The following is a 15,430-nucleotide window of genomic DNA, read 5'->3' as shown; positions in this document are numbered from 1 at the left end:
TCCTGTCCTCCACCGGGAAAGGATAAGCTATCTGAATTCTCTTGGGAATACGAAATTTATTTTTCAGGATTCACCTACATCCCTTCAAAGAGTGTATTAAGCTCGTGGGAAGGAGAGAAAGTGACCTTAGATTTCTTTTCTTTATAGAAATAAACCTTCTCCTGAGGTACAGGAGTGGCTTCCGTGACTTCCAGAACTTCCCTTATAGCCACAATCATATATTGTATATTTTTTGCCAATTTATGATCTATTTCTCTGGAGTTACTATCGTCGACACAAGAATCAGTGTCCGTGTCGGTATCAGTATTCACAATATTCGCAAATGGTCTCTTATGTGACCCAGAGGGGTCGCCTGCGGATGGAAGAACAGAGCCCTGAAAAATCACATCCTCCACAGATTTTCTCCAGCACTCAGCATGAGATTCAGATTGATCTAATCTCCTATTGATATGATGCATACTATCACATATTTCTTTCACCCATGCAGGCTCTTGGTGTGCTGGCAGTGCCACCACATTACACTTCTGTGTCCCTAAAATGGTTTCTTCCGGGGAGGAACTCCTTGCCTCTGACATGTCGTACATATGTGTACAACACACACACAGACACACTGGGACTTATAGGGGACAGACCCACAGTAAAATCTGTCAGAGGGACACAGTTTAGGAGCAGCCAGTTCACAACCCCAGCACCAGTATCTAATGCCTGTGAACACAGAATGCCCACTGACATGCAGCGCTTTTTACACAGTAAAACACACTTGTAAAGCACCAAATTCGCTTGTGCCCTCCCCCCCCCCCTGTTTTGCACCCTGATACGTGTAGTCTGAATTGAAGGAGGACCAGCGATGTCTCTGCAGCCTGAGTAGAGAGAAATGGCACTGAGCAGTGTGCTGGTTGCCTGAGGAAGAAGCTCTGCCCTTTTTACCTCAGAAACTTTTCATAATATTTATACTGGCAGGGGTAGGGCTGTCCCTGGGACATCTTATGCCCCCTTTTTGCCAGTTTATAGAGGTGTTTTTGCTGCCCAGGGCGCCCCCGTGCCCTGCACCCTGCAGTGCCTGTGTGTGTGGCAGCAATGGCGCGCTGCGCTCCCGCCAGCCGCGCTGTACCTCAGCCGTCACTTTTCTCGATAGAAGATCTATCTTCTTCTACTCACCTGTCTTCTGACTTCTGGCTCTGTGAGGGGGGTGACAGCTTGCTGTGGGAGTGAGCATCTAGACACGGCTAGCGTTCAGAACCCTTTAGGAGCTAATGGTGTCCTGTCATCCAGAAGCAGAGCCATGAAACTCTTCAGGAAGTTGGTTCCTACTTCTGCCCCCTCAGTCCCACGAAGCAGGTAGTCTGTTGCCAGCAGTTCTCCCTGAAAATAAAAAACCTAACATAAGTCTTTTCAGAGAAACTCAGTAGAGCTCCTCAGAGTGCATCCAGTCTGCCTGGGCACATTTCTAAAACTGAGGTCTGGAGGAGGGGCATAGAGGGAGGAGCCAGTTCACACCCATTGAAAAGTCTTAAGAGTGCCCATGGCTCCTGCGGAACAGCCTATACCCCATGGTCATGAAGTGGACCCCAGCATCCTCTAGGATGTACAGAAATATAGTTTAACAGCTAACAGCACAATGGCCAAAGGCTGAACCCACCTTGATTGGGCAATGGAGAGGTACCTAATCTCGTCTGTGGAGAATATTATATCACAAATCATTCTTAGATGAGACTAAAAGTAAATAGACTGCATATCCCAAACATTGTTACAATGTCTTGATACAAATAGAAGAACGCCATCTAATAGGCTACACGAGGTCCCGCAGATTCTCCCCGGATATAAAGGTATTAAATAATGTGTGCAAATATAAAATCAGGAGAGCCTGAGATGTAACATGACCATAGTGTCTGATGACACTGATGGTATCAAACCTGTCCGGGGGGACTGCGAGCCGTGAGTCTGAGAGCCAGCTGCAGAAGACCGGTTTTGCCCACTCATGGGCTTGATCACTTCCGGATAGGGTAGTGTGCTGCCGGCGGGTTTTAAAACCCTGTCCGGGCAGTGACGTCTTTAAATCACGTGAGTTAGGGGGCGGTGTCAAATGACAATATCCTCCGGCTCCCCTGACAGTCTCATACATGTGTACGTCAGAGAAGAGGAGTCTTAATCTTGTTGCCTATGATGGCATCCTATATGGACACTGCTCTGAACTGAATTATAGTATGTGCCCAATTGATATATAATAATCACTAGAGATGAGCGGGTTCGGTTCTCTGAGATCCAACCCCCACCAAACTTCACCTATTTTACACATTTCCGAGGCAGCCTCGGATATTCCCACCTTGCTCGGTTAACCCGAACGCGCCCGAACGTCATCATACCGCTGTCGGATTCTCGCAAGATTCGTATTCTATATAAAGAGCCGCGCGTCGCCGCCATTTTCACTCATCCATTGGAGATTGAACGGAGAGGACGTGGCTGCGTTCTCTCTCTGAAAAGCTCTGTATCTGTGCTCAGAGTGCTGCAAATATCTGTGCTCAGTGTGCTGCAAATATCTGTGCTCAGTGTGCTGAAAATATCTACATTCTCTGCCTGAAAATGCTCCATATCTGTGCTCAGTGTGCTGCAAATATCTGTGCTTAGTGTGCTACATTGTGGGGACTGGGGACCACTAGTATATAATTATAGTAGTACAGTACAGTAGGCCATTGCTGTATCTTGCAGCTCTGTGTCAAGTATACTATCTCTGTGCTGCATTATTGTGAGCAGTATATAGTAGGACAGTGCAGCAGTTTAGTGACCAGCAGTATTCATATAGTACAGTACAGTAGGCCATTGCTGTATCTTGCAGCTCTGTGTCAAGTATACTATCTCTGTGCTGCATTATTGTGAGCAGTATATAGTAGGACAGTGCAGCATTTTGGTGACCAGCAGTATACATATAGTACAGTACAGTAGGCCATTGCTGTGTCTTGCAGCTCTGTGTCAAGTATACTATCTCTGTGCTGCATTATTGTGAGCAGTATATAGTAGGACAGTGCAGCATTTTGGTGACCAGCAGTATACATATAGCACAGTACAGTTGGCCATTGCTATTGATATATTACTGGCATATAATTCCACACATTAAAAAATGGAGAACAAAAATGTGGAGGGTAAAATAGGGAAAGATCAAGATCCACTTTCACCTCATGCTGGAGCTGCTGCCACTAGTCATGGCCGAGACAATAAAATGCTATCAACGTCATCTGCCAAGGCCGATGCCCAATGTCATAGTAGAGAGAATGTAAAATCCAAAAAACTAAAGTTCAGTAAAATGACCCAAAAATCGAAATTAAAAGCGTCTGAGGAGAAGCGTAAACTTGCCAATATGCCATTTACGACACGGAGTGGCAAGGAACGGCTGAGGCCCTGGCCTATATTCATGGCTAGTGGTTCAGCTTCACATGAAGATGGAAGCACTCATCCTCCCACTAGAAAACTGAAAAGAATTAAGATGGCAAAAGCAGTAGCACCGCAAAGAACTGTGCGTTCTTCTAAATCACAAATCCCCAAGGAGAGTCCAATTGTGTCGGTTGCGATGTCTGACCTTCCCAACACTGGACGGGAAGAGGTGGCGCCTTCCACCATTGCACGCCCCCTGCAAGTGCTGGAAGGAGCACCCACAGTCCAGTTCCTGATAGTCAAATTGAAGATGTCACTGTTGAAGTACACCAGGATGAGGATATGGGTGTTGCTGGCGCTGAGAAGGAAATTGACAAGGAGGATTCTGATGGTGAGGTGGTTTGTTTAAGTCAGGCACCCGGGGAGACACCTGTTGTCCGTGGGATGAATATGGCCATTCTGCCTGGTCAAATTACAAAAAAAAATCACCTCTTCGGTGTGGAATTATTTTAACAGAAATGCGGACAACAGTGTCAAGCCGTGTGTTGCCTTTGTCAAGCTGTAATAAGTAGGGGTAAGGACGCTAACCACCTAGGAACATCCTCCATTATACGTCACCTGGAGCGCATTCATCAGAAGTCATTGACAAGTTCAAAAACTTTGGGTGACAGCGGAAGCAGTCCACTGACAACTAAATCCCTTCCTCTTGTACCCAAGCTCCTGCAAACCACACCACCAGCTCCCTCAGTGTCAATTTCCTCCTTAGACAGGTATGCCAATAGTCCTGCAGGCCATGTCACTGGCAAGTCTGACGAGTCCTCTCCTGACTAGGATTCCTCTGATGGATCCTTGAGTGTAATGCCTACTGCTGCTGGCATTGCTGTTGTTGCTGCTGGGAGTCGATTGTCATCCCAGAGGGGAAGTCGGAAGACCACTTGTACTACTTCCAGTAAGCAACTGACTGTCCAACAGTCCTTTGCGAGGAAGATGAAATATCACAGCAGTCATCCTGTTGCAAAGCGGATAACTCAGGCCTTGGCAGCTGTGTTGGTGTTAAATGTGTGTCCGGTATCTACTGTTAATTCACAGGGAATTAGAGAATTGCTTGAGGTAGTGTGTCCCCGGTACCAAATACCATCTAGGTTCCACTTCTCTAGGCAGGCGATACCGAGAATGTACACAGACGTCAGAAAAAGAGTCACCAGTGTCCTAAAAAATGCAAAACCACATGTGGTTTGTTCTATGTGGGGAGAACTGGTAGATGTGCCAGGGTGAGATGGGCTGAACACATCTACAATATACGTAAAGGCCTGGAATACCCACACAGTTTCTTCACATTTTAAAAAAGTCCATAACACTAAGGAATGTTTTTTAAAATCTTTTTGTGCAATTCAATTGATCCTTCCAGTCTGGAGAACCAGAGATATAGAAAAAAGACTGGCACAGGCAGAGATGAGGTGGATTCACCGTTTGGGGACCCTTGTACCGAGGGGCCTAAACGGTGAATTTGAACTTAAGTGTTTTTTACCTTAATTAATCTTGTATCTTAACTTTTTTACCTGTATACTAATTATCATTGATTATTTATACTTCCTTTTTTTATTTTTGTTTTTTATGTATGTAGTTGGACTGAGCCCTGTGGCTTGTGAACATTTTTCTGTTATGGATATTGCTTATCACTCTGCTAAAGAACCGTGCGGTAGATTACCGGGTGGAACGCACAAGTGAGGAGACTTCCGGCATAGGTGGAACGCACATGGACCGCAGAGGACTTCCGCCTCCGGTAGCGCGTCCGAAAACGGAAGTGCGTCACCGGGTTTTTGCCGATTAGCGGCAATAGACTCCAGCTGAGGATGCTCTGTCTTAGGGTTTAAATAAGGGTACTCGAGCCATTTCAAACCACGCTTCTGACGAAGGACCAAGGGTCCGAAACGCGTAGAGCGTGGCTCGTGTTTGCTGTTTGTCTCGTGGGCTTATCCAACCTTCCGGGGGGACCTCTTTATTGGGAGCCGTGTATCCGGAGCCGGGACCCATCTCCACCTCATACATCGGGTGTCAGAGGTTTCTCCCTTTTCCATCTGGATTGGTGATATACCCCACTGAGTATATGTTATGCTGTTTTAATTTTGTCTTCTTGTAAGTGGAACCTTGAAAAAATAAATGCTGTCTTCATTTTAAGGACGTCTACACTATATTTGTGTTTTTTATAAGTATCTCCCAATCTGTCCCCTGCAATAGGGACTAGAGAGATACTTTTTTTCAGGTGTTCTCGAGGATTCTGAAAAAGTACAAGAACGGATGGTCGACTATTCTAAATGGACTGAGCTGGATGCCTAGTATTGTCCTACTGGCATTTGATTTATCCATAAATAGGGTGAATTATTATTATTTTTTTGATTATTGAACCTTTCCACTTGTAAAAGGTTTTCTTCTATTTTTCATGGTGGTTGGAGAGCGCTATTATCTGTTTACACTGTTTTCTTCTATATGTACTAATCTTAATGTGTTTTTGGATGCACATTTATGTGTGAACTGTTTAGCTGCACTTCGATCTAGTGCGCACAATTTTTCAAAGTACCGTTCTATACAACCATTGAAAGAATGGTGGAGGATTATATGAGTGACAGCATCCAAGTAGGCATGTCAGACAGTCCGTACGTATACTGGCAGGAAAAAGAGGCAATTTGGAGTAGAGATGAGCGCCTGAAATTTTTCGGGTTTTGTGTTTTGGTTTTGGGTTCGGTTCCGCGGCCGTGTTTTGGGTTCGACCGCGTTTTGGCAAAACCTCACCGAATTTTTTTTGTCGGATTCGGGTGTGTTTTGGATTCGGGTGTTTTTTTAAAAAAACACTAAAAAACAGCTTAAATCATAGAATTTGGGGGTCATTTTGATCCCATATTATTATTAACCTCAAAAACCATAATTTCCACTCATTTTCAGTCTATTCTGAATACCTCACACCTCACAATATTATTTTTAGTCCTAAAATTTGCACCAAGGTCGCTGGATGACTAAGCTAAGCGACACTAGTGGCCGACACAAACACCTGGCCCATCTAGGAGTGGCACTGCAGTGTCACGCAGGATGTCCCTTACAAAAAACCCTCCCCAATCAGCACATGACGCAAAGAAAAAAAGAGGCGCAATGAGGTAGCTGACTGTGTGAGTAAGATAAGCGACCCTAGTGGCCGACACAAACACCGGGCCCATTTAGGAGTGGCACTGCAGTGTCACGCAGGATGTCCCTTCCAAAAAACCCTCCCCAATCAGCACATGACGCAAAGAAAAAAAGAGGCGCAATGAGGTAGCTGACTGTGTGAGTAAGATTAGCGACCCTAGTGGCCGACACAAACACCGGGCCCATTTAGGAGTGGCACTGCAGTGTCACGCAGGATGTCCCTTCCAAAAAACCCTCCCCAATCAGCACATGACGCAAAGAAAAAAAGAGGCGCAATGAGGTAGCTGACTGTGTGAGTAAGATTAGCGACCCTAGTGGCCGACACAAACACCGGGCCCATTTAGGAGTGGCACTGCAGTGTCACGCAGGATGTCCCTTCCAAAAAACCCTCCCCAATCAGCACATGACGCAAAGAAAAAAAGAGGCGCAATGAGGTAGCTGACTGTGTGAGTAAGATTAGCGACCCTAGTGGCCGACACAAACACCGGGCCCATTTAGGAGTGGCACTGCAGTGTCACGCAGGATGTCCCTTCCAAAAAACCTCCCCAATCAGCACATGACGCAAAGAAAAAAAGAGGCGCAATGAGGTAGCTGACTGTGTGAGTAAGATTAGCGACCCTAGTGGCCGACACAAACACCGGGCCCATTTAGGAGTGGCACTGCAGTGTCACGCAGGATGTCCCTTCCAAAAAACCCTCCCCAATCAGCACATGACGCAAAGAAAAAAAGAGGTGCAATGAGGTAGCTGACTGTGTGAGTAAGATTAGCGACCCTAGTGGCCGACACAAACACCGGGCCCATTTAGGAGTGGCACTGCAGTGTCACGCAGGATGTCCCTTCCAAAAAACCCTCCCCAATCAGCACATGACGCAAAGAAAAAAAGAGGCGCAATGAGGTAGCTGACTGTGTGAGTAAGATTAGCGACCCTAGTGGCCGACACAAACACCGGGCCCATTTAGGAGTGGCACTGCAGTGTCACGCAGGATGTCCCTTCCAAAAAACCCTCCCCAAACAGCACATGACGCAAAGAAAAATAAAAGAAAAAAGAGGTGCAAGATGGAATTGTCCTTGGGCCCTCCCACCCACCCTTATGTTGTATAAACAAAACAGGACATGCACACTTTAACCAACCCATCATTTCAGTGACAGGGTCTGCCACACGACTGTGACTGATATGACGGGTTGGTTTGGACCCCCCCCCAAAAAGAAGCAATTAATCTCTCCTTGCACAAACTGGCTCTACAGAGGCAAGATGTCCACCTCATCATCACCCTCCGATATATCACCGTGTACATCCCCCTCCTCACAGATTATCAATTCGTCCCCACTGGAATCCACCATCTCAGCTCCCTGTGTACTTTGTGGAGGCAATTGCTGCTGGTCAATGTCTCCGCGGAGGAATTGATTATAATTCATTTTAATGAACATCATCTTCTCCACATTTTCTGGATTTAACCTCGTACGCCGATTGCTGACAAGGTGAGCGGCGGCACTAAACACTCTTTCGGAGTACACACTTGTGGGAGGGCAACTTAGGTAGAATAAAGCCAGTTTGTGCAATGGCCTCCAAATTGCCTCTTTTTCCTGCCAGTATAAGTATGGACTGTGTGACGTGCCTACTTGGATGCGGTCACTCATATAATCCTCCACCATTCTTTCAATGGTGAGAGAATCATATGCAGTGACAGTAGACGACATGTCCGTAATCGTTGTCAGGTCCTTCAGTCCGGACCAGATGTCAGCATCAGCAGTCGCTCCAGACTGCCCTGCATCACCGCCAGCGGGTGGGCTCGGAATTCTGAGCCTTTTCCTCGCACCCCCAGTTGCGGGAGAATGTGAAGGAGGAGATGTTGACAGGTCGCGTTCCGCTTGACTTGACAATTTTCTCACCAGCAGGTCTTTCAACCCCAGCAGACTTGTGTCTGCCGGAAAGAGAGATCCAAGGTAGGCTTTAAATCTAGGATCGAGCACGGTGGCCAAAATGTAGTGCTCTGATTTCAACAGATTGACCACCCGTGAATCCTTGTTAAGCGAATTAAGGGCTCCATCCACAAGTCCCACATGCCTAGCGGAATCGCTCCGTGTTAGCTCCTCCTTCAATGTCTCCAGCTTCTTCTGCAAAAGCCTGATGAGGGGAATGACCTGACTCAGGCTGGCAGTGTCTGAACTGACTTCACGTGTGGCAAGTTCAAAGGGCATCAGAACCTTGCACAACGTTGAAATCATTCTCCACTGCGCTTGAGACAGGTGCATTCCACCTCCTATATCGTGCTCAATTGTATAGGCTTGAATGGCCTTTTGCTGCTCCTCCAACCTCTGAAGCATATAGAGGGTTGAATTCCACCTCGTTACCACTTCTTGCTTCAGATGATGGCAGGGCAGGTTCAGTAGTTTTTGGTGGTGCTCCAGTCTTCTGTACGTGGTGCCTGTACGCCGAAAGTGTCCCGCAATTTTTCTGGCCACCGACAGCATCTCTTGCACGCCCCTGTCGTTTTTTAAATAATTCTGCACCACCAAATTCAAGGTATGTGCAAAATATGGGACGTGCTGGAATTTGCCCATATTTAATGCACACACAATATTGCTGGCGTTGTCCGATGCCACAAATCCACAGTAGAGTCCAATTGGGGTAAGCCATTCCGCGATGATCTTCCTCAGTTGCCGTAAGAGGTTTTCAGCTGTGTGCGTATTCTGGAAACCGGTGATACAAAGCGTAGCCTGCCTAGGAAAGAGTTGGCGTTTGCGAGATGCTGCTACTGGTGCCGCCGCTGCTGTTCTTGCGGCGGGAGTCCATACATCTACCCAGTGGGCTGACACAGTCATATAGTCCTGACCCTGCCCTGCTCCACTTGTCCACATGTCCGTGGTTAAGTGGACATTGGGTACAACTGCATTTTTTAGGACACTGGTGAGTCTTTTTCTGACGTCCGTGTACATTCTCGGTATCGCCTGCCTAGAGAAGTGGAACCTAGATGGTATTTGGTAACGGGGGCACACTGCCTCAATAAATTGTCTAGTTCCCTGTGAACTAACGGCGGATACCGGACGCACGTCTAACACCAACATAGTTGTCAAGGCCTCAGTTATCCGCTTTGCAGCAGGATGACTGCTGTGATATTTCATCTTCCTCGCAAAGGACTGTTGAACAGTCAATTGCTTACTGGAAGTAGTACAAGTGGGCTTACGACTTCCCCTCTGGGATGACCATCGACTCCCAGCAGCAACAACAGCAGCGCCAGCAGCAGTAGGCGTTACACGCAAGGATGCATCGGAGGAATCCCAGGCAGGAGAGGACTCGTCAGAATTGCCAGTGACATTGCCTGCAGGACTATTGGCATTCCTGGGGAAGGAGGAAATTGACACTGAGGGAGTTGGTGGGGTGGTTTGCGTGAGCTTGGTTACAAGAGGAAGGGATTTACTGGTCAGTGGACTGCTTCCGCTGTCACCCAAAGTTTTTGAACTTGTCACTGACTTATTATGAATGCGCTGCAGGTGACGTATAAGGGAGGATGTTCCGAGGTGGTTAACGTCCTTACCCCTACTTATTACAGCTTGACAAAGGGAACACACGGCTTGACACCTGTTGTCCGCATTTCTGTTGAAATAGTTCCACACCGAAGAGCTGATTTTTTTGGTATTTTCACCAGGCATGTCAACGGCCATATTCCTCCCACGGACAACAGGTGTCTCCCCGGGTGCCTGACTTAAACAAACCACCTCACCATCAGAATCCTCCTGGTCAATTTCCTCCCCAGCGCCAGCAACACCCATATCCTCCTCATCCTGGTGTACTTCAACACTGACATCTTCAATCTGACTATCAGGAACTGGACTGCGGGTGCTCCTTCCAGCACTTGCAGGGGGCGTGCAAATGGTGGAAGGCGCATGCTCTTCACGTCCAGTGTTGGGAAGGTCAGGCATCGCAACCGACACAATTGGACTCTCCTTGTGGATTTGGGATTTCGAAGAACGCACAGTTCTTTGCGGTGCTACTGCTTTTGCCAGCTTGAGTCTTTTCATTTTTCTAGCGAGAGGCTGAGTGCCTCCATCCTCATGTGAAGCTGAACCACTAGCCATGAACATAGGCCAGGGCCTCAGCCGTTCCTTGCCACTCCGTGTGGTAAATGGCATATTGGCAAGTTTACGCTTCTCCTCCGACAATTTTATTTTAGGTTTTGGAGTCCTTTTTTTACTGATATTTGGTGTTTTGGATTTGACATGCTCTGTACTATGACATTGGGCATCGGCCTTGGCAGACGACGTTGCTGGCATTTCATCGTCTCGGCCATGACTAGTGGCAGCAGCTTCAGCACGAGGTGGAAGTGGATCTTGATCTTTCCCTAATTTTGGAACCTCAACATTTTTGTTCTCCATATTTTAATAGGCACAACTAAAAGGCACCTCAGGTAAACAATGGAGATGGATGGATACTAGTATACAATTATGGACGGACTGCCGAGTGCCGACACAGAGGTAGCTACAGCCGTGAACTACCGTACTGTGTCTGCTGCTAATATAGACTGGTTGATAAAGAGATGTCGTAGTATGTATGTATGAAGAAGAAAGAAAAAAAAACCACGGTTAGGTGGTATACAATTATGGACGGACTGCCGAGTGCCGACACAGAGGTAGCCACAGCCGTGAACTACCGTACTGTACTGTGTCTGCTGCTAATATAGACTGGTTGATAAAGAGATGTCGTAGTATGTATGTATGAAGAAGAAAGAAAAAAAAACCACGGGTAGGTGGTATACAATTATGGACGGACTGCCGAGTGCCGACACAGAGGTAGCCACAGCCGTGAACTACCGTACTGTACTGTGTCTGCTGCTAATATAGACTGGTTGATAAAGAGATGTAGTAGTATGTATGTATAAAGAAGAAAGAAAAAAAACCACGGGTAGGTGGTATACAATTATGGACGGACTGCCGAGTGCCGACACAGAGGTAGCCACAGCTGTGAACTACCGTACTGTACTGTGTCTGCTGCTAATATAGACTGGTTGATAAAGAGATGTCGTAGTATGTATGTATAAAGAAGAAAGAAAAAAAAACCACGGTTAGGTGGTATACAATTATGGACGGACTGCCGAGTGCCGACACAGAGGTAGCCACAGCCGTGAACTACCGTACTGTACTGTGTCTGCTGCTAATATAGACTGGTTGATAAAGAGATGTCGTAGTATGTATGTATGAAGAAGAAAGAAAAAAAAAACACGGTTAGGTGGTATACAATTATGGACGGACTGCCGAGTGCCGACACAGAGGTAGCCACAGCCGTGAACTACCGTACTGTACTGTGTCTGCTGCTAATATAGACTGGTTGATAAAGAGATGTCGTAGTATGTATGTATAAAGAAGAAAAAAAAAAACCACGGTTAGGTGGTATACAATTATGGACGGACTGCCGAGTGCCGACACAGAGGTAGCCACAGCCGTGAACTACCGTACTGTACTGTGTCTGCTGCTAATATAGACTGGTTGATAAAGAGATGTAGTAGTATGTATGTATAAAGAAGAAAGAAAAAAAAACCACGGGTAGGTGGTATACAATTATGGATGGACTGCCGAGTGCCGACACAGAGGTAGCTACAGCCGTGAACTACCGTACTGTGTCTGCTGCGACTGGATGATAAATAATGATATAAAAAATATATATATATCACTACTGCAGCCGGACAGGTATATATATTATATAATGACGGACCTGCTGGACACTGTCTGTCAGCAGAATGAGTTTTTTATAGAATAAAAAAAAAAACACCACACAAGTGAAGTCACACGACGAGTGTTTAACTTTTTCAGGCAATCACAATATAGTATACTACTAACTATACTGGTGGTCAGTGTGGTCAGGTCACTGGTCAGTCACACTGGCAGTGGCACTCCTGCAGCAAAAGTGTGCACTGTTTAATTTTAATATAATATGTACTCCTGGCTCCTGCTATAACCTATAACTGGCACTGCAGTGCTCCCCAGTCTCCCCCACAATTATAAGCTGTGTGAGCTGAGCACAGTCAGATATATAATATATACATAGATGATGCAGGCATGCAGCACACTGGGCTGAGCAGTGCACACAGATATGGTATGTGACTGAGTCACTGTGTGTACCGTTTTTTTCAGGCAGAGAACGGATATATTAAATAAAACAACTGCACTGCTGGTGGTCACTGTGGTCAGTCACTAAACTCTGCACTCTCTTCTACAGTATCAGCCTCAGGTCAATCTCTCTCTCTCCTAATCTAAATGGAGAGGACGCCAGCCACGTCCTCTCCCTATCAATCTCAATGCACGTGTGAAATGGCGGCGACGCGCGGCTCCTTATATAGAATCCGAGTCTCGCGAGAATCCGACAGCGTCATGATGACGTTCGGGCGCGCTCGGGTTAACCGAGCAAGGCGGGAAGATCCGAGTCGCTCGGACCCGTGAAAAAAAACATGAAGTTCGTGCGGGTTCGGATTCAGAGAAACCGAACCCGCTCATCTCTAATTTAGAGGCCCTTGCACAAACTGGCTTTATTTTACCTAAGTTGCCCCCCTTCAGTGTGTACTCCGAAAGAGTGTTTAGTGCAGCCGGTCACCTTGTCAGCGATCAGCGTACAAGGTTACTTCCAGAAATTGTGGAGAAGATGATGTTCATCAAAATGAATTATAATCAATTCCTCCGTGGAGACATTCACCAGCAATTGCCTCCAGAAAATACACAGGGACCTGAGATGGTGGATTCCAGTGGGGACGAATTAATACTCTGTGAGGAGGGGGATGTACACAGTGAAAGGGGTGAGGAATCGGACGATGAGGAGGAGGTGGACATCTTGCCTCTGTAGAGCCAGTTTGTGCAAGGAGAGATTGATTGCTTCTTGTTTGGTGGGGGCCCAAACCAACCAGTCATTTCTGTCACAGTCATGTGGCAGACCATGTGGCTGAAATGATGGGTTTGTTAAAGTGTGCATGTCCTGTTTATACAACATAAGGGTGGGTGGGAGGGCCCAAGGACAATTCCATCTTGCACCTCTTTTTTATTTTTATTTATCTCTGCATCATGTGATGTTTGGGGCTAATTTTTTGAAGTGCCATCCTGTCTGACACTGCAGTGCCACTCCTAGATGGGCCAGGTGTTTGTGCCGCCCACTTGGGTCGCTTAGCTTAGTCATCCAGCAACCTCAGTGCAAATTTTAGGACTAAATATAATATTGTGAGGTGTTCAGAATAGACTGGAAATGAGTGGAAATTATGGTTAAAATTACCCCCAAATTCTATGATTTAAGCTGTTTTTGAGGGTTTTAAAAAAAAAAAAACACCCGTATCCAAAACACACCCGAATCCGACAAAAAATTTTCAGAAAGTTTTGCCAAAACGCGTCCGAATCCAAAACACGGCCGCGGAACCGAATCCAAAACCAAAACACAAAACCCAAAAAATTTCCGGTGCACATCTCTAAATTAATCACGCAACTCAGATACAAGAGCTCAATAGTATCTATTATCTTGCTTTAAATTAAGTTGCATTGCTGAGCTAATTATGAAACCATGGTGGGAGTTGCATTAGTACGTGATTTGTAATAATTTATTGGAACACAAAGGTTTAATAGCCAAACACTCTATTACGCACTTTAGGAGGCAAATGTTTAAAGTGGGAGAGAAAAGATTGTTTAAAAATGATGAATAACAGCTAGAGAGGAGAAAGGAAACAGAAAAATAAAAAACAAAATAAAAAGGATATATGAATTTATATACAATTTTTTAAGCAAAATGTACAGTAAAAGCATGACGCATGTTATTTTGAAAAATATCAATTTAGCTGAGATAAAGATAGTTGTGACCGGACGGTCCCATCCCCAGTACACAGAATGGATGCTAAGATCACAAAGGACCTGACCACATAGGGGATTCCCGCTTACCGTCAGTAATCACCTGTTACTCACTCCACCCACTGCGCTGTGGGTGGGTTTATGCTGCCACCATCAAACTCCTAACCTGCCGTGGCGTTTGGAACCACGGTTCTGCTCTGTATGTGCCGACACACTGCCTTACCACACCTGTGTGGTATTGATGAATCCCCACTAGTCCTCTACCGGTAGCTGACGGAAGGCGGAACTTGGAGACGCTGGTTCACCCTGAACAGCCGGTGAACGGGGCTAGGTTTCACATAGCCCTGTAGGTCACAAGATGACGCAATCTTCTTGAGGCAGATGATGTTTTAATGCCAACAAATAGTTCTGAAAAGAACTTCAGCAGTACAGCAAGGTGTTACAGCAGAATCAAAATGGTATAATACCCTTTTCATGGGGCAACTGCCCTCCTTTTATCCTACTCCAATACACAATACCACAGGGGATAAGTCCGCCCTGTGGTTTACAACCAATTAATGTTTACCCATTGGCTGTGCATGCCTTGGTCACATGCACAGCTAACATTGTCCTCTATTGACAGTGGGGAGTGGTCACTCTCCTTTGACTGTCCAATCCTGGAGGATCAGGATACGCCCCGGTGCTGTTCAGTCTAGGCTGGGATAAGGTTTCCCGCCTAAACTGACTTCCAGAAACCTGCACGGGACCTAGTCCACTGTCTGCAGCCTGGATTCGGCTCCAGAGCTGGGCAGCCTAGATCCCCGGTCAGGGTTTCCTGGCCATTACGGGTGATCTCCATGGAGCTCCAGAAAACCACACAGCTTGTTTCAAAGCTGAGCTTCTCCTCTCTCTTCCAATGCCACTTTCAAGTATGAGGCTGGAAGGGAAAGTATTCCGTTTTGGGGGAAAAGGTCTCGGAGAATCCATCAGCCTGCACAGCCATGGATTCTCCCCTCCTGGGAGACACAACCAAGTAAGTGCAATTTACCTTTAAATACAATTAAAATACACTGTACATTCCCCTCTAAATATACAC

This window comes from Pseudophryne corroboree, chromosome 8 (assembly GCF_028390025.1).
Source record: "Pseudophryne corroboree isolate aPseCor3 chromosome 8, aPseCor3.hap2, whole genome shotgun sequence".
Taxonomy (NCBI): Eukaryota; Metazoa; Chordata; class Amphibia; order Anura; family Myobatrachidae; genus Pseudophryne; species Pseudophryne corroboree.
This window is presented reverse-complemented; position numbering follows the sequence as displayed.